Consider the following 20,403-nt stretch of genomic DNA (forward strand, 5'->3'; position numbering starts at 1 on the left):
ACAAATGAAAAGAAAAAAGAAACAATAGAAAAGAAACAGAAAAAGGGAAAATGGTATATTTAAGTTCAATCATGTCAGTAATTGCATTACATTTCAATGATCTACACCCAAAAATCAGAGATTATCATACTTAAATTTGGATTTTAAGAAGCAAGGCCAAAATAAAAGCAACCTGAAACAATCACACTTATTAAAAGGATGGAAAAAGCTGTGCAAATACAAATCACAAGAATACCAAGTGATTTTATAATAAAGACAGTGTAAATTTCAGTACAAGAAGTATTACCAGGATAAAGAGAACCATTCAATAATGCTAAAGAAATAAAATTAATCAAGAAGACATAACAATGTTAAATATGTAGGTACCTAATAATGGAACTTTAAAATACATGGGTGAAAACTGGTAGGCATGAAAGAAGAAATAGAAAAATCCACAAGTGTGGTTAGAGATTTCAAAAAACCTCTCAGTAAATGAGAGGATAAGTAAACTAAAATCTGTCAGAATATAAAAGATGTGACCAACACTGCCAACCAACCCCACCTAACAGCAATACAGCACACATCTTTAAACTACAATATATTAGATTCTGGGCCACAAAACAAATCTCAACAATGTAAGAGAGTTGACATTACACAAAGTATGGCCTCTGACAAAAGGAAATTAAACAGAAATGAATAGCAGAAAAATTTCTTGAAAACCTCCAGCCGGGCACCGTGGCTCATGCCTGTAACCTCAGCACTTTAGGAGGCCAAGGCGGGCAGATTGCCTGAGGCCAGGAGATTGAGAACCCTGTCTGGACTAAACATATTATAAAATTTAGCCTAATGTGGTGGCGGGCATCTGTAATCCCAGCCATTCGGGAGGCTGAGGCAAGGAAATTGCTTGAACTAGGGAGGTGGAAGTTGCAGTGAGCCAAAATTGCAACACTGCACTCCAGCCTGCGCAATAGAGCAAGACTCCATTTCAAAAAAAAAAAATTCTAAATTAAACATAAGTCAAAAAGTCACACAGAAGACCAGTATTTTGAATCAAATGAAACTAAGACCTAGACCTAAACAAAATTTGTAGGACACAGCTAAAGCAGTGCTTCAGGAGATTTCCATGGCATTAAGTAACTGTATTAGAAAACAAGAGACACATATAAGATCTAAATAGGAACACTCTTACACAGTTGATGGGAGTGTAAATTAGTTCAACCATTGTGGAAGACAGTGTGGCGATTTCTCAAGGATCTAGAAATAGAATTTCCATTTGACCCAGCAATCCCACTGCTGAGTATATACCCAAAGAACTATAAATCGTTCTACTATAAAGACACATGCACACGTATGTTCGCTGCAGCCCTGTGTACACTAGCAAAGACCTGGAACCAATTCAAATGCCCATCAGTGATAGACTGGACAAAGAAAATGTGGTACATATACACTATGGAATACTATGCAACCATAAAAAAGGATGAGTTCGTGTCCTTTGTAGGGACTTGGATGAATCTGGAAACCGTCATTCTCAGCAAACTGACACAAGAACAGAAAGCCAAACACCACATGTTCTCACTCATAGGTGGGTGTTGAACAACGAGAACATGTGGACTAAGGGAGAGGAGTATCACACACTGGGAACAGTTGTGGGGGGTAGGGGAGAGATGGCAGGGAGTGGAGAGGGATAACATGGGGAGAAATGCCAGATACAATATGCACCTAAAGTAAAACAAATAAACTAAAAAAAAAGGAAATAGAAAGCGAATAAATTATACTCAAAGTAAGCTGGAGGAAGAGATAATAAAGATGCAAATAGAAAGCAATAAATAGAAAACAGAAAAAAATCAACCCAGCTCAAAGCTAATGCTTTTAAATGATGAAAAAATAGATAATCTCTAGCCAAACTGATCAAGAAAAAGAAAAGGAAGACATGGTCTCATTTTTACTTTTTAACAAATTTTTAAAAAGTTGAACTCGTAGAAGTAAAGAGTAGAATGGTGTTTAGCAGGGGAAGGGGCACCGAGGCTGGGGTTGGGCTGATGTTGGTTGAAGGATACAAAAGCAGAAGGAAAAAGTGATTTATTGTCTATAATATAGTTAATAAAATATACTACCTTCTTGAGAATTGTCAAGAGAGTAGATTCTAAGTGTTTCCACCACAAAAAAAACATGAGTATATGAGGTAATGGTATGGTAAGTAGCTTGTTTTAGCCATTTCATAATGTATACATATTTCAAAACATCATGTTGTACACAAGAAACATATACATTTTTGTCAATAAACAATAAATAACTTTTCTTAAAGGTTTTTTAAAGCAATCATGTTTCTATGTTTTCTTATGAGTTATACTTAAACCAGATCTCTTAAGTTTAGAAGTTAATCAATATTTTTCCTTCTTAAAAAAAAAAAAAGTGGCCCAAATCATTAAGAAAGTTGTATCAAATCTAAACACTCCTATTTGTTATTGTTTTAAGCATTACTTATTCTCTGGGGAAAAAAAAATAGAGGAAAAAAAGAAACAAAAGACAGGCAAGGATTTTCCAGTGTTAGGGATTTTTTCATTAGCCAAAAGTTTTTTTATTGCACTGCAGATTCAGATATAAGTGCTTCAGCTATTGCGCTACAAAAGCAAAACTAAACACTCATTTTCTTTGTTGCTATAGAACAGAATATTAAGACATTATTACAATCCATCCATTCAGTTTCATGACGTATCAAATACATTGCTGGAATACAGTCTACTTTAAAATTTTAAAGTACTCTGCCACATATCAACTTTATATATAAGTTTAGCAGAATGATATTTTCTTTTAAATATCACTTAAGATCACTCAATTATGAGAGTAGAAGGAGGGCCCTTTAGTAATAGTATTGTTGAATATTGGAATGAAAATCCCTGAGCTCCTTGTCTTATGAAATAAGTCTCTTTGTGTGCATAAAATATAGTTCAACATTAAGCATTTTCTACAAAATAGGGGACAAATCCCAGAGTAATCTTCATACAAAGTTATTTTAGGTGCCTAATGCCTGTAAAATTATAGTTGTGCCTTGTCCTGAAGTTGAGGGTCTTTCAACATTTTCATCATAAACCTCGTTTTTCAGGGGCTTATAACTCAACTATAGAAATTTGCTTCAGGATGAAACTCGGAATACCCAATTTCAGTCAGATCTAGTTATAACCAGCTAAAACAAAGACCCAAAAGTTTGCATTTTATCTTTCTCACTTGTCTATCTATATTTTTAAGTTAAAAGAAACACTTGAAGACATTTCTACCAGTTTATCATTTTTCAAAAATCTTTACCTTTGCATTTTTGAAATATAGAAAAAAGGATAAAAAGAAAATTTAATGAGTAATTAGTGTCTCAAGGGAAGGATAAAAAGGTGCTGAATCTCTCACAGCCAACTCACCCTCCAAAATCCAGGTCGGGTCAGTAGATATTGAAACTCATTACAACATAATGACATTTATTTTCAGTGAAAAGCTTTTATTGAATGAGAACAGAATACCTAATCAAGGCCTGTAGCATAGAAAGTCATGGAAAAATTTAACCATAAACGTTCACTGTACAGTGGAGTAATATTCTAGGTTACAAATGTTAAAAAAAAAAAAAAGAATTATTTACTCTGAAATAATAGCAGTAGCTCATATTTCAAATACTTGTTTGTTTCCTTGTACTTATAAGAAACTACCTTTCCCAAATAAGAAGATGTATCCCTTTAGTGAACAGATGTTTAAATAGAGATGCTATTATTTACGCAAACTGGAGCTTTCATGTGTCTATGTTATAATACTAAGTTCTGGAGAAGGCGGGCAGAAAAGGATGTCGTAGCAACCTCAGAAGTAATATACTTCTCTAGCCCCTAAATCGCTATTTGACAAGGTGAAGGACAACAAATGTGATCACTGTTTGCTTTGGTTATTTCTGTCAAACACAGCCTAATCCTTCAAAGCAGTAATTCTATTCTTCATTTCCACATTGCCCAGCATAGCATCTCTCATCTTTTGCGCACTCCACCTTTGTTGATCCCATCTCAGTACCACCTAAAGTGCACATCAAATGGTCTTCTCATGCCTAGCAAAGAGAGGAAACTCAAAAGTGCTCCAGGTTGCCTTGCTTCTCTATCAAGCACATCCATGCCCCATCACAGGTCTTGAAGCCCTGTGTGCTCTGTGTGCACTCTTGACTTTTGATTGTCTCCCGTAAAGAATCCCGGCCAGACCTGATACATTTAAGGTCAAGATACAAGATACAAAATCAGGCTTCAGAGCTAAGGTACATAAACTGAAAGTAACAAGTTTTCATTAAAAGGCAGCAAGATGAAAATTATTCTAGATTTTAATCGTAATCTCTATTCTGCTACAAGACAGCTGTTCTTAAATTGTCTGAGTCTGAATTTTCTTACCTGAAAAAATAAAAAGATTGAATCAAAAGATTTTTTAAATCCCTTCTAGATCTAAAGCTCTGAAATTCTTGTGGAAATAAGTACTCAGTTCGGTAATATCAATTGTTTTATCATTTAGCCCCATTAAACCCAAACAGAAAATAGTTTTCTCCCCCAGAAGCATTTCAATGTCCTGAATAAACATGGGATTATGAATGATAAAATCAGACTTGGTACTAAAATTTCATGTTTGATTAATTTAATAAATGCAAAGACATTAGAGGACTCCTTTCCTTAGGAGTCTAAGGCAGCTAACCACTCGACCATTGCCTGCATGGTCAAATCCATGTGAGAAAATAAAACAGAGGGCTGTGCTGAAATTCCTCATTCTTGTAGATTTGAAACTAACCCCTTGGAAAATCCAGTGGTTTTTGTGGGTTAGTAGTGCATGTGAAATGCAAGCTTGTTAAGAACTTGAAATTTCAAATTATGAAACCAATATTCATAATTTGATGTCAGCCAGATTCCTTTTTCTTCCCATCCCCCAGTGAAGTATAAAGAAGGGCTACAAAGATGAGAAAAGGTAGGTGTAGGATCAATGTGAGTTTGAATTAACCTTCAGCTCATTGTGAAAGTTTACAAAGAATTTTAAAGTGCCAGAATTTGGGGGTGCTGTCTAGGGGAATTTTTCCACTCCTTGTGCTTACCCCAAGAGCTATCCAACTAGGGTATGGTAGAAATTTTTAAAGAAATTAAATACAATTAAAACTGATTTAGGCCTTTCCCACCTTCAGAACCTGGGCAAACTGCCACAGACAGAATCCTGTCTTTCCTCTGTCTATAAAAGTCACTCTCAGTTGTTTTGGGAATCAATGGCCCTACTATGTCAAACTACTAAGGCAGATTGGAGCTGCCCCTTCACATTAGGGAGGAAGGATATGCTCTATTATCATTAGTATATGCTTAAAATATGCTGCAATGATTTCAAATAGAGGACAAAAAACAAGAATATCATCACAACATGTAAGGATTAGGTATCTCCAGAAAGTGGAGGCATAAGATCCCCAAAGGAGCCTCTGACTCTCCCCTTACCGTAGGTCCGTTTTGGAAACTCTGTGGGGTGAGCAAAGTTCCCAGGTAACTATGTGCTCCTAAAGTACATGGAAAGTCTTTCTTTATTAAATAGGTTTAAGGTTGGGAGGTGTAATTTCAACTCTGTATCACAATACAATACTGAGCAGACTATAAGTATGTAAAACAGAAGGAATTTCATGCAAGGAATGGGTCACACAGGTGATGCAATTGCTGAGAAACCAAACTGGGGAAAGTGAAGCAAGCCAGAAATTAGTAAGAGGGAGCCACTCCCAGTGCTGGAGAAATAAGGGCAGAAGCACAATTATCAGAGCCCAGGGAATGGTGTCACCCAAAAGAAGTTGGAATCACTGCAGCCTATCCAGGGTAAGCTTAAGTCACAAAGGTTGTGCAGCCCCCCCAATGGAGCTCAAGGGGAGAAATACCCTGGGTTTTCCCTTTTTCCTTCCCTTCTATCTCCTGCCACTGCCTCCTAATGCCCAATGTGTGGGATCCTAAGAAATGCACACTGATCAACAAAGTGAAACCCCGTCTCTACTAAAAGTACAAAAATTAGCTGGGCATGGCAGCGCGCACCTGTAGTCCCAGCTACTCGGGAGGCTGAGGCAGGAGAATTGCTTGAACCCAGGAGGCAGAGGTTGCAGTGAGCCGAGATCGTGCCATTGCACTTCAGCCTGGGTAACAAGAGCGAAACTCTGCCTCGAAAAAAAAAAAACCACACTGATAGGGTCAGCTTCCCCAAGGCATAGGGCAAAACTGAGGAAAGCAAGAAATAGATCTGGCCTAGGACCAGAATGAATATTTTCGTCCACTCATGCAGCAAGCATACAACGAGCACCTGCTATAGGCCAGGCAGTCATCACTAACAACTGCATAACTATATAACTAATGTCATGGGCCTCAAAGAAGTTAAGATGCCATGAAAGAGGCAGATATATAAGCGCAGAATGGCAGTCTTATTCCTGAGAAGTGCTAAGACACACCAGAACTTAGGGAAGGGAGTGGCAGTCTATGAAAACCTGTAAAGAATGCTCTTTAGTTTCCATAGGAAAAATGTTAAGATGCTATGACCCAAGTTAGAAGCACAGAGTCTAACTTATCACAGGATCTCTTCTCTTAAAAACCCATAAAATGGTCCTAAAGAAATTATTTTTGCTCTTTTGATTTCTTGTTCCCCATGATCAAATGACTTCTGTCATCATTGAGGGATTTTGACTGTCTCTGGGAAATGATGGCTGGAGTAACCCAACCAAAATGAAAACTGCGGTAAGGAGGACATTAGGCTGGAAACACGCAGAGCCAAAAGTGCCTTTAGTAAACCACAAGTCAAGTAGGGAGTAGGGGAAATGAGAACACATTCACCCTTTGCAAATGTAAGGAGATTTTCCAGTAAAGCGACAATAATTTAATTACAAAAATGCTTCTGATGCTGCTACCCATGAAATCTTTTTTGGCAAAAAGACTGACAGAATAAGTATAGTGGGCTAAGTGATTACTGATAGGTTTGACTTTCTGTGTAGGGTGCTTGAAGCGGCAGCCAAATGTTCAAGCCTGAACCCTTCTATTCGCATAAAACCTAAGGCTACTATGTTCTGTCAAGGCCCATTAACAAGGTTTAAGTCGGTGGGCTGAACATCAACATTTTTCTCTGCTGTTATATTAATCATTATTACAATATATTCACATGAATCTGATTGATGTCTATGGCACAAATCAATGCTACCACAATCATGCTAGATGATTTGACCATAGCATAATCACTTTAAAGAGCAAACCATACTCACCATACAGTGGCACAGTAGCACTGCAATCCTACTTTACCTCACAGTGCTATGTGTTTTGTAGCCAAAGTCTTAGCAGCCCATGAAGGCTGATAAACACCTTGTGTTTAACAGCAGACTAAGAATGCAATTATCATTAAGTGACTTTTAAGCCTGGGTGTGGTTTTATTTATATTCAACTGCTTTTTTTTAAGGACGCTTTGTGTTTTACTGGGAAGCATCCAGATTTTTATTTAAAACAGAAGTGCTGGGGAAAAAAAAGCTACACAGTTTCTGTTCTGGACCATTAATTTTTCAGTCAGATTTAACTATCATTTAATTGGTTCCTGATGCTAAAACTTGGATTCCACTTTAAATGCTTGAAACTAGACTATATAGAATAATCTGTTATGCTGAGCTATTCATCCCAAATGTCCAGGGAAAATAAACCAATCTCAAAATAAGACTGGGCTGCTTTCTGTAATGACATAAAATTAATAGCATACTCTAAGAAATAAACCTGGGTCTATGTTTGACCAAAGTAAAAATCATTAGGGTTTCCATGAGGAAGTAATATTTAATTCATATTAATGACCAACATAAAAGTGGGTCCCTTAACAACAATAACAAAATTCTGTGAACATCAGTTTTAGAAATCTGACCTAATTTAACAATACCTAAAATCATCATTCTGATAAATCTGTTTGTCTTAGGTACGTAAATGAATTTTTAGTACTTCTTTTTATACTTATGAATTAATTAAAATCAGTGGTAAGGAAGGATGCTTGAGTCCAGGAGTTTGAGTTCAGCCTGGGCAATATAGCAAGATCCCATCTCTAAAATAAATAAATTAATAAATAACAATTTTTAAATTAGTGATAATACATAATCTTATGATTAATTTCTAGAAGGAAATGTAAACTTTCCCTAGATTTCAAGGCAGTCCACATCACTACTTTACAATTTGAAAAGTAAAAAGGGAAATGCCCTACAGATACTTTTTTTGGTAAGAATAGAAAAATTTAATGGATGAAATTTAACCATAAAATTGGCTTGAGAGATCTGAATTGTAAATAGGTTTTTGTTCACACCAGAGTCCATTTGTAATCTGGCTCAACTAACCAGCTCAGAAAAACAACCTCTGAACAGGAATTCCACACATGCAGATAAGCACTAGTGAAAATCCTTGTGAAATAACTGCTAGTTCAGCATGAACCCAATGCAGTTCTTCTGGAGAGATGCCAAATTAGTTAGAGAATTTCTCTTGCCAGTATTTAGCCCTAGAGGTGCAGTACACAAACGCTTTGAGGCGCTTTGAAAATATTTTGTAGGTCCTCAGCTATTGACCACTTAACAATGCTAGTCACATTTCTGTAGTTTAATGATCACAAAATATTTCGTAAACGAAAAGCTCTCTTTACCGTAGAGATGAAGTTTAAAGATAACATGGCTGAGCTGTTTTCCAGTGATAGAAGCTACAAGAGAAAAATGAGACATATAACGTACAGTTAAATTAGAGGAGGTAAGGCATAGAGTTCCCTAGTCTCCCAGAAATGTTTTAGAAATGAACTAATGAAATTCATCCTAAATGTTATTTTAACCCTAATGCCCAATCAGTATTGGGCTGAGTACTAGCTAGATATGTATTTTGCAATTTTTTTCAAAAAATAATTTCTAATCCATGTATTTTCCATTAGAGTTCTGAAGTTTCTCCCTACCAATACCTCAGAAGAGATGTGTTGATGTAACTGCCTTTCCTGGTTCTTCTTTCTAGCAACAGCCTCTACTGGCAAGATAGTTCGTTAGCTTAATGATATAGTCTGAATTTGTGCCAAGAATTCATCATCGTTCCTCCCTCAAAACCTCTCCCACTTCAGTGTTACCTATCTCAATGAACAGCACCAGGTCAGGAAACCAGAAAGCTGGCTAGACGTGGAGTCTGGTCCCCTCCCTCAACCCCATATCTAATCATCTATTATGTCCTGTCCAGTGCACCTCCAAATAGGCCTCAGGTTCGTCTCCTCCGTTTCAGCCTCTGTCCATTGCCTTAGTTGAGTCCTTCATAATTGTTTACCTAGACTATCACATTTTTATTTTGTCCCCCTATGTTTCTTCGCTTCCCTACCCCCGCTCTGTTCTAACTCTAACCAGGCAGATCCCTTTATGTCACAAAATCATCAAAGGCTCCAGTGCCTACAGTCGAAAGTTGAAACCCTAAGCAGTCCTTTCAAGACCCTTCTGGTCTCGTCTCTGACTCATCTCCACATTTATTTCAGTTTGCATTGCCCTAGACTTCTCATTTCTTTTTATCTCTGAATCTGCTACTTCCCCTGCATGCCTGTCTGTTTCATCCCACCCCTGGAAAATCTACATGCTCCTGCCTCCTTTAGGGCCCCTTCCATTTCCACCCCTGGCAGTAGGGCTTTCTCTGGTCTTCCTTTCTGGGCACGATTCCACCCCCACCCCTCTTTGAGGACTCTTGTTTCATTTCAAGAGAATTCGAAGTTAAATGATAATTGTGCATTCCCTGAGGACTAAGATTTTATCTTATCATTTTTTGTATTCTTAGCACCTAATCCAAGTTCTGAGAATCTAAGTGAGGAAGAGAGTAAAACCAGAGAAGAAAGAAGAGAGAAAGGAAGAAAGAAAAAAGGAAAGAAGGAAGGAACAAAGAAAACAAGGGAGTAAGGGAGGGGAAGAAATCCACCTAGATACCCTTATTAAAATAAACTCTTTTGTCCAACTAACCAACTACTGAAAAATTGGTACAGGAAAAAATATAAAGAAAGAAACGTGTCCTTAGTCTACATTTGGAATTTTGTGTGTGAGCCTGAAAAGGATCTAAAAAGACATAGTACAGTCCTAACATAACTGAGTCATATGTTGAGATTGGTTTTGAAACCAATAGTATTTAAAAGTAAAGAAAATAATGAATGCCAGAGGGGGGGTTGGGGGAAAGTTTTCTCCAAAATACACCCTAGAGATTGAAAAGGGAGAAGGGAGAGGATAAAGGTTGACTAGACATGAGCGAAGCCAAAAAAATCACCTTCCCCCTTTAAGAGGCAACAGAGAGAGGAAGGACGGATTGCACATAAATGGAAAAAAATCAACCCCTCTGATTAAATATTACATATTTTTGACTCACTGAAATTTCAGGAGGCCAGAGGGAGGGGCAGAAGGGTGTGTTTTTATTAATGATTAATCTTTTTCTCCTTGTGTTTCTCAACCCGGTGACATTGTTGAAGCTGGGGGAGGGGAGTGTGGAATTAAAGTAGCAAAAAGTGGGTTTTCTCTAATTCTATTAGACCTTATTCTTAATGAAAATTTCCCCTAATTGTTTACCTTTATGTATCTACAGAGACACCTACTCAGGAGGGTATTTTAAATGACATGGCACCTAAACATTCGTTGTCTGCTTACTGTGAAGAGTCATCAAATAAAGAAACTTACAGAACAACATTATTATCCTGAAGGCAATTTGTAATAGATAAGACATTTTAAGTTTTGTCTGGCTAAAAACAAACGAGTAATGCTTCTGAGATAGATGATTACTTGTTCAAATGTCTGAGAAGAAAAAGATATGAATGTCATATTCTAAAGGAATCCACTCTTCCTATATGATGGCAAGAAAAAAAAAAGCCTAAAGACACAGCAGGAATAAATAATTCTCAGTGATTTATTTACAGAGCCTGAAGTGTATGGTTCTGAGCAAGATATTTCCCAGAGCCGCAGCAGCAAGCTTGACACAGCACCAGACCTGTTTCAAGCTCCCCAGCTCCTTTCCACAGACATTTACTTCTGTTTTCCATGCTGCATTTCCTGCTCCAACATCAGTAACTTTTTCCTCTAACCCATGTCTATTCTATCAAGCTAAACTTCTGAGGTCTTGTTTCAATGGCAAGACTGACTCAGTGCCATTTAATCACCAGCCAAACTGAAGACTAATCTGTACTGTATTACTCCCACACTGCCTGTCCCAGGTAGAAAATTTATCCTTCACATTTGCTCATTCATTCATTCAACATGTACGGAATGAGAAACTGCTATATGCCTGGCATGGTGCCAAGCCCCCGGGTGCAACAGTTAGTGAGACTCAATCCCTGCTGCTCTTCATTGTGACCCCATTATGACAATACTGGATAGCAAGGGCTATGAAAAAGGCAAATAGAAAGTGAGGAAGCAGAAAGGAAGGAGCAACCAAAACTAACTTTTTTCTTCAAGGGGAGCATAAATTTGTCTTCAAAGAAGAGTAACTATACTTAAATCCAGAAATGACCAAAACATTTCTTATATGCCATTGGCTAAACACTTATATATGTCTTAAAACCTGGATCTGTAAAATCATCCTCTATCAACAAACTAAGAGGTAACTTAAAGAAATTATCTAGATAGCTATTTGGGGGAAGGGAGGGAGGCTATTGTCTAGAGAAGAGGGTACAAGTATATAAATTATTGAGAAACTTGCTGAGAGCATCTGTTGGCATGAATGCAAGTTCACATATGTGACTGAAAATTAACAGTCCACCTTCATCAGAAGACTGCCATGGCAAATTCATAGAGACTCTTCTAACCTACAGTGATATAATACTTAATGATTTTCAAGGCACTTTTCTTCTCATTATCTCCATGCACCTAAAGGCTAATCACAGAATAGTAAATTGAGGCACTGAGGGAAAATATTTAAATCTCAACTTGGCTAGGAAAATTGAGGATCAGAGAGCCATGCTGGTAACAGCACACCCAGGAGGAATTCTCCAGTTTCCTGATTCCTGATCAGAGCCCTTCCATCAACACATTGCCTCTGACACTTCACTGTATGAAGAAACAAAGCAGAGAGATTAAAATCTAAGTACACACACACACACACACACAAGAAAAACAGGCTTCCAATTAGATAAACCAGATAGATGTGATTGAATCACATAAATATGATACAAGTAAGTTTGATTTCTAATGCTTTCAATACCCCACTAAATATCCAGAGTAGGTTCTTTGCTGGGCTAGATCTCAGGTTGAGAAAGAATGAACTTTATAAATGACAGTGGGAGCGGAGCATCTTCTTTGAAGATTTAGAGATTTTGGAGGTCAGTGCTTTCTACTGATGTCTGAAGGAGGCTCAAAGGATTGTGGGCAGGAAAAATCAGTCTTGTGAAATCTACTCAATACTTAAAATATTTATATTGTAAATCTAGTCATTCCCTCTGTTTTAATCTCTTTGGGTTGCTAGAGAAAAATACCTTTGACTGAGTAATTTATAAACAACAAAAATGTATTTCTTATAGTTCAAAAGACTGGGAATTCCAAGATCAAGGTGCCAGCAGATCCCTGGTCTGGTGAGGGCCATCCCTCATAGATGGCACCTTTTGTGTCTTCAGATGACAGAAAAAACAAGGCAGCTTTCTTCTATCTCTTTTATAAGGGCACTAATCCCATCCATGATGGTGGATTCCTCATGACCTAATCATCCCCTAAAGGGACCACCTCCTAATACAACCACAATGGAGACTGGCTTTTGACATAAATTTTGTCAGACAATAACAGCCTTCAAATACTCTGGAAAGTTTTTAACCTGGTTTACAGTAGAAAAATATGGGTGGCAGCTAGGATTCAGTTTGGACCTATGACTGAACCAGAAGGTTTCCCTCCCCAGCTGGAAGTATCCAGTGGTGATGATAATAAAGTGAGTCCCGTTATCCCAGAAGTAAATTACATGTTGTCCTGAACCAAAAGGCTTAGAGACTGACCCGATGGAAGGACTCTGCGCCCCGTATTTGTGGTATATTGGTTTGGCTTTTGTAATAGACAGACCTGAAATAGCAGTGTCTTGAACAAAATAGAAGTGTATTTCTCTTTCAAGTGCAGTCTCAGCAGTCATGCAAGTACAGCAGTTCCGTGTTGCCAGGATCCTGGGCTCCTTCTAGCTCGTTGCTCAATCACGGCTGCCTCAGCTCCAGTTCTCCTAACACATTCCAGTTGGCAGAGAGAAGAAGAGAAAGGAAAGGCACATCCTCTCTCTTTCAGAACACAATCTAGAAGTTGCACACAGCCACCTTGTTAATATCTTACTGGCTAGAATTCCATCATATATACACATCTAGTTGCACAAGAGGCCCAGCTAAAAATTCTGCTTCTGTAGAAACAGGAGAGAGCAGATACCAGGGGACAACTGGCTGTTTCCGCCACAGACCCAACTCTAAAAAGTCATCTGTACAAGGCTTCCTCTTGTCTCCTCAACTCAAATGCAACTATTAATACTTTCTAGCACTTTGCTATAATTGTGGGGCTCCTGGTCTACCTGAACTGCATCCCCATTTTTGAGGGACTAAGTCACTGGCCACTCGAAAGAGGGCAAGCCACAAGCTCAGAAATTGCTTAAAAGACTGTTCCAATGTGATTAGCCTCAGGAATATATTACTGTATTTTGTAGCAAGCACTTGCCCTAATCTTAAGGTAAGTATAAGAACTAATTTGTTGCTAAAAGAAACATTACCGTTCAATAGGGAAATATTGGTTCATGAGAAACATATAATATCTGTCCTCTATTAGAATGATTGCTTACTTGCTTCCATGGTAAGAATATTGTATCAATTTAATACTTTAGATATGAAAAAAATGATGAAAGAGTTATTGTCTGTTTTAATGGTAGTTTGAAAGTGACTCTCATGGGCACATTTCTCAGTTCTGTCTCCATTTATCTTTCCTAAGCAATTACTACATTAATAAAAGAAAGGGACACTAAAACCTGAGGTTAAAATGAATCATACCAGGTACTAATCAAAGTTAAGATGAATGTCTGCATGCAGTTCATTTGGATGAATACTACTCTCAGCAAAGATATCAAAAGGAGCATTTCATGCAACAGTAAAGATGCAGTTCTCACCACTGCCCATGTATACATACCATCCAGTAGTTAACATTACATCGGAAGGGTGCTGCCAAACATCTTGCATAAGGCAACATTAAATATGGGTCTGGAAGCTGGTTAGAAAACCGCTAAACTGAGTTCATTTGAGGGTTTAACAATATCACTACAGAAGAAGAGAGAATCTCCTTGAGAAACTCCTCTGTGATGTGACATTACAAATAGCTATCCAGAAACATATTTCATCAATTGGGTAAGAACCCTTGTCAGGCCATGTCCCAAGGGTAAGCTGCAACATCTGTAACATCTCCAGCTCTGGGGGAAAGATGACATTCTCTGAATCCTGAAGGAACTGTATTTTCCCCTTAGAGCAGAAAGCACCATCCTAGAGCACAAGCCTTGTCAGCTTTGTCACCAGTGCCAAACCCCGCCATCTCCCTTCCTCCAAATACATACACTATCTTACACACACACAGACACAAATACACACATATGGCATCACCATGAAGAGCATAATTTCTAATAAGAAGGATAATTTTATTTCTCATTTATATTTTTTGGACTAAAATAAGACTACTGGAAGTGATTAGAACATCTGTCTTTTGCCTTTCACTGGAAAACGAAAAAGCCATCTGCAGCAGACTGGGAACTGCTTTCCCTTGACATGGACCACAAAGCAACTTTGAGGATATAAGTTATACATAGGATGCACTTAGTGAAGGTAGGCTAAGGTGCTGCAGGAAAGCCAGTCTAGACTTGATGAGTCAGAAAACAGATGACTTCTCTCTTGTGTTACAGGTCACAGTAAGCATTCTGGGCAATGGGCAGTTTTGCTCCAGCCATTCAAGGACTGGGGCTTTTGGTGACTCTGCATCTTTGTTGTGTAGCTCCTAAGCCATCAGCTGTCATCATCCAGGCAAAGCTAAAAATACAAAAAAAGTGGAAGGCCAGGACCAGAAATCTCCTCTTAGGAAGGTGAGGTGGAGGCTGCTCACATCATTTCTGTTCACATTCCATTGGTAAAAGCTCCATGGCACAGCAACATCCAGCTGCAAGGGAGGCTGTGGGAAATGAATTCCTAATTGGACAGCCACATCTCAGCTACACTTCTACCTATTACTCACAGAAGAAGAAGAGAAACAGGTTCTAACAAACATCTCCCACTCTCCAAGCAGATGGTAAGATGGGAGTCAGGGCACCCTGATGGCACCTTGGAACTACTCTCCCTACTGCCTACGTCTCTCTTTCTTTTATTTGAATAAAAAATAAATTTGTATGTTTTTAAGCCACTATAATTTAGAAGATGTTTTTCCTTCTTTGCATACTCCTCAATGGTACAAATTATCAAATTTTGCCTTTAAATGTAGGAATATTTTGGCTTATGAGTGTAAAATACATATTGGTCAATTAAACAATTATGATATTTTAACTATGAAGGATTACTCTAACGACATTGGAGGTTGTGGCTGCAATTTTGAGTTAGGCTTTAAAATACAACTTTTTCTTAATTTATGTTGCTGGTTCTTTTACTGTGTAATATACAGTATTTCTCTGTAGCCTGATGATAATATTGTATAGCCTTATTGCTCTCATGCTACAAATCTGTACAGCATGTTACTATCCTGAATACAGTAGGCAAAATTATAAAACAGTGTTAGCAGCTAAACATACCTAAACATAGAGAAAATACACTAAAAGTACAGCTAAAAATGGTACAGCTGTAAAAGGCACTTACCATGAATGGAGCTTGAGGGACTAGAAGTTGCTGTGGACACCTCAGTGAGTGAGTGGTGGGGAAATGTGAAGGCCTAGGACATTTCTGTAAGGTAAATTATATCAGCATTGTACACTTAGGTTACACTGTATCTATTTTTTAAGTTTCTTTCTTCAATAATATATTATCCTTAGCTTACTGTGACTTTTATAGTTGATATAAGCTTTTAAAATTTTTTTAACATTTTGACTCTTGTAATAACACAGCTTAAAACACAAACATTTGTACAGGTGTACAAAATATTTTTATGGCCTTATCCTATACACCTTTTACTATTGCTAAGATTTTAGTTTTTGATTTTTACTTTTTAAGCTTTTTTATTAAAAACTGAGACACAGGAAAACACACACATTAGTCTAGGCCCACACAGGCCCACACAGGATCATCAATATCAGCATCTCCTATCTCCACATCTTGGGCCGCTGGAAGTGCTTTGGGTACAATATCAGGCATGGAGCTGTCATCTCCGACCATAACAATGCCTTCTTCTGGAATACTTTCTGAAGGACTGGCCTAAGGCTGTTTTACAATTAACTTTTTTTTATAAATAGAAAAAGTAAGCTCAAAAGTATGACAAAAAGTATAGTATAGTAAATATGTAAACCAGGAACATAGTCATTTATTATTATAATCAAGTACTATGAACTGTATATAATTGTGCATGCCATACTTTTATATGACTGACAGTGCAGCAAGTGTCTTTACACCAATATCACCACAAACACATGAGTAATACATTGTGCTATGGCATTGCTATGGCTACAACATCACTAGGCCATAGGAATTTTTCAGTTCCATTATAATTTTATGGGGCCTCCATCATACATGCGGTCTGTCATTGATCAAAACATTAGGAGGCATATGACTGTAATACTGATGTAAAAACTGAGACTTATTTCAAGCAAGAAACAAATTCTAGACTTATCAATTATCTGGTAAATAATACCTCTTTAATCCAGATAATACATCATCCACTCAATTCTCCTTTTTTGAATTATGATTTTGAAATAGGAAGAATTATTTACCTGATTGATTAAATCTTCTATGACTTAAAAATAATAGAAAGCAAAATGCAGGCTTCTGATATAAAAACATGTTGTTAAGTAATTTCAAGCGATATATTTCATGTCTCTTACATACCTGGAGTGAGGTATTTACTCCTGCTCCAACCAAATTTTTAAAGGAGCATGCATAAACATAAAAGTTTCATTAGGGTATTGTGAATCCTTCATTAATAAAAACTCATTAAATAAGATTCTCCTCAATGACTCAGTCAGCATATTAACCCTTTTAAGTGATTAGGGCTGCATACAGCACCACTCACCACAGCAATATACAATTGAAATGACTTAGGAAATCTATTTCTTAACCCTATGGAGATTTTTTAAGTGTGGGAACCAAGAGACATGGGTTCTGGTCCTACTAACTACAACTCAACTCTCTGATCTTGAGCAAGTCCTTTAAATTCTTTTGACCTCATTATTCTCATTTATTAAAGGGAACATGTAAATTTAACTATATCAAAAATCTTGTTCTATTCTATCAATTATACCCCCAGTTCCCAAGTTCCCCTGACCCTGTGACTACAAGGCCAAGACTGTAGCAGGAATAGCCAATGCCATAAGCTCACAGTAAAAATCCTTAGAAACATGGGATTAGTCCTTCTATTAGTCAGAAATGGCCACATGATTGTGCAAGTCATGAGGCTGTGTTTTACGCCCTCCATGACAACTTTTAGTGACACTAATAGTTACCTTTTACTGGGAGTTCATTATTTGCCAGGCACTGTGCCGAGTGAATTACATACGATATCTCAGTTAATCCTCATGACAACCCTAGAAGGTGGTGACACTATCCCCATTGCACAGATGAGGAATCAGAGGCTTAGAGCAATTAAATAATGTGCCCAGGCCAAGTGGAGTGTCACCTTGAACGCAGGGCTGCTTGGCTCTAAGCTGGACTCTCCAAATCTGCACGAGATGCCTGCAGCAGGCCAAGTCATCCTGGCAAACTGCTGTCTTGACCCCACTCTTGGGCATGCCCACTGAGTCACCCATATTTAATGGCACCATGAAGTCCATAATAAACACTCTTTATGTCCCTCCCGACTCCATTCCCTTGCTTCTCCTAATAACAGATGCAAACATTAATCGAGCCACAGAGCTCAGCTCTTTAAATGCATTGTCTCATTTCATCATCACAACAATCCTCCTAGGAAGATACTATTATCTCCTCCATTTTACAGAGAAGAACACTAAGAAACAGAAAAGTTAAGTACATTGCCCAAGTTACCCAGCTAATAAGTGCAAAATAAATGTTTGAACTTAATTCTAATTCCAAAATAAATAAAAATTTGTGAATGCTGGGAGCATTTTAAATTAACACGTATTAAACCTTTACAATGTGTTGAGCCCTTTGCAAAGTGCTTTACATAAACTGTCACATGTAATCCTCAAAACAAACCTATAAGATAGCTATTAATGTTGTTAATGTTCTTTGGTAACAAAACCCTGGCAGTCTTGAATAATTACTGAGAGAAAGTCAAGCAGAGGCCATAGAGTCAAATGAATACAAAATCAGGCTTTAACATCAAACAGACTGCTTGTTACAACTGTTAGTGTGTTCTTTTGACAATTTAATTAACTTTACCTCAGTTTCCCAATCTGTGAAATGGGTGTGTTATGAGGATTTTTATGTGTTAATATATAGAGAGTGTTTGAAACAGTCTCTGGCACACAGTAATAGCCTTACAACTGTTAAGAAAAAAAGAAGCAGCAGCAGCCTAGACTTTGCCCTTTACTAGCAAAGTGGCTTTATCTTTCTGTGTCTTCATTTCGTCATTTGTAAAATACAAAAAATAGCAATACGTATCTTGTATCATTATTGTGAGAAGGAAATGAGTAATTACAGAGAGACAGGAAATGAGTAGGTTTGTGTTAGAACATAAGGGCACATATGTTCAATAAACGTTAACTTTCACTGTCATTATTATGATTATATCAATGTTATCATTTTTATCCTTTTCTTAGTCATACAAAAATCCTCCTCTACCTCAGGAGTGATCCAGATGGCCCTGCCTGAATCCTTTTTCCTCAAAGAAATAGAAGGGATGCCTAAGATGGTCAGCAATTCTGATAATTTCAGCTGAGCCATACATGCAAGTCAGAGAATGCTGTTTTTCTCAGAACTTATCCCTAGGAGGGCAGGAATGATTCTCAGTATCTGGGCATGATGGCACTTACTGCACCATGCAAATAAACCCATAATTATACAGTGTCTTAAAATGTTTTCTAAGACTGTGCCTGCCTTGCATGACTGCAAGCCTTTCAGGGCAGGGCCTTGACATCTATGGCTTTGGTGACTCCTGCAACACCAAGCTATAGTCCAGAGTATTGACTGACTGCTTGGCTGACTGATTGATGTAACAACTGGCCCTCGGATCTGATTGTTGAGAGTACAGCCAGCCCTGCTCCCCAAAGGCAGATGCATAATGGTTGCACATTTACAGCTGCCGGAGCCTGACTGCCTGGGTTTGAAGACTGCCCCCTCCATTTTCTGATTACGTGACCCTAAGTAATTGACCTCACTTCTTTGTGCCTTAAAAAAATCTCTAAAATGGGAATCACAATCATCTCTAGTCTGATAATTAATTAATCATATAAGTGCTTAGAAAAGTGTCTGGCTATAAGAAGTGCTCAGTAAATGTTAGCATTGTTGACTGGCTAGCTCAATCGACTGAAAGTGGTCTGGGTTGTCCAATCACTTCATATGGTGTGTCCCTGTCTGAATGTTGAGCAGAAAAGAGCTTCCCTCCCTTTTGTGGGAATAGGCTATCCGTCCAACAGTTCCCATGGCAGCTGTGCCCTGCCCATCACTCCAGCAGCAAACGTGTGCCAAGCATGCATACCTCCATGAATCATTTTGGCTGTTAAGAATCATTCACCAACACGACCTCTTTTCTTCTTGAGCCATGCTAAGAAGGCTATATCACTTGCTACCCACTCATAAATACACAAGTGAAAAAAATTAATCTTGCAACAATTATGTCATATAGACTTGTCCTTGAGCACTAAGAAGAGTGTCTGCTCTTTTACTCCTGTATTCTGACAGTAGCATTTATTGAGTGTTCTATATCTAGACTCAGGGCTAGATACCGCAATTATAACAGTGGAAATCCAGTTTTAGACCAGAATTTATCATCTGCAGGAATGGAGACAGGGGAGGTATAGTGGAAAGAGAAGTGAACAGGCCAACCTAAATCCATGTGGTAAGTAAGCAGAGAGTTTTAGGGGAGGGGGGGAAGGTAAAAGGGGTTAGAGGAGAAGGGAGGGTGGGTTTTCAAAAAATCAGGGACCAAACAAAAAAAAAGTTATAGGTTCAAAAAAGGTTTCCCAAGAGAAAGTGGCCTCTAAACTGTGACCTCAAGCAAAGCTATGTTAATTCTCACAATTATTCTATTATGTAGGTGAGGAAACTGAGGCAGGAAGGCACTGGTCTGAAGTTGTAAAAATGTATGAGAATGTATGAGTCTTGGGAAGAAAACATTGTCCT

Source organism: Callithrix jacchus, chromosome 3, assembly GCF_049354715.1.
Source record: "Callithrix jacchus isolate 240 chromosome 3, calJac240_pri, whole genome shotgun sequence".
NCBI lineage: Eukaryota > Metazoa > Chordata > Mammalia > Primates > Cebidae > Callithrix > Callithrix jacchus.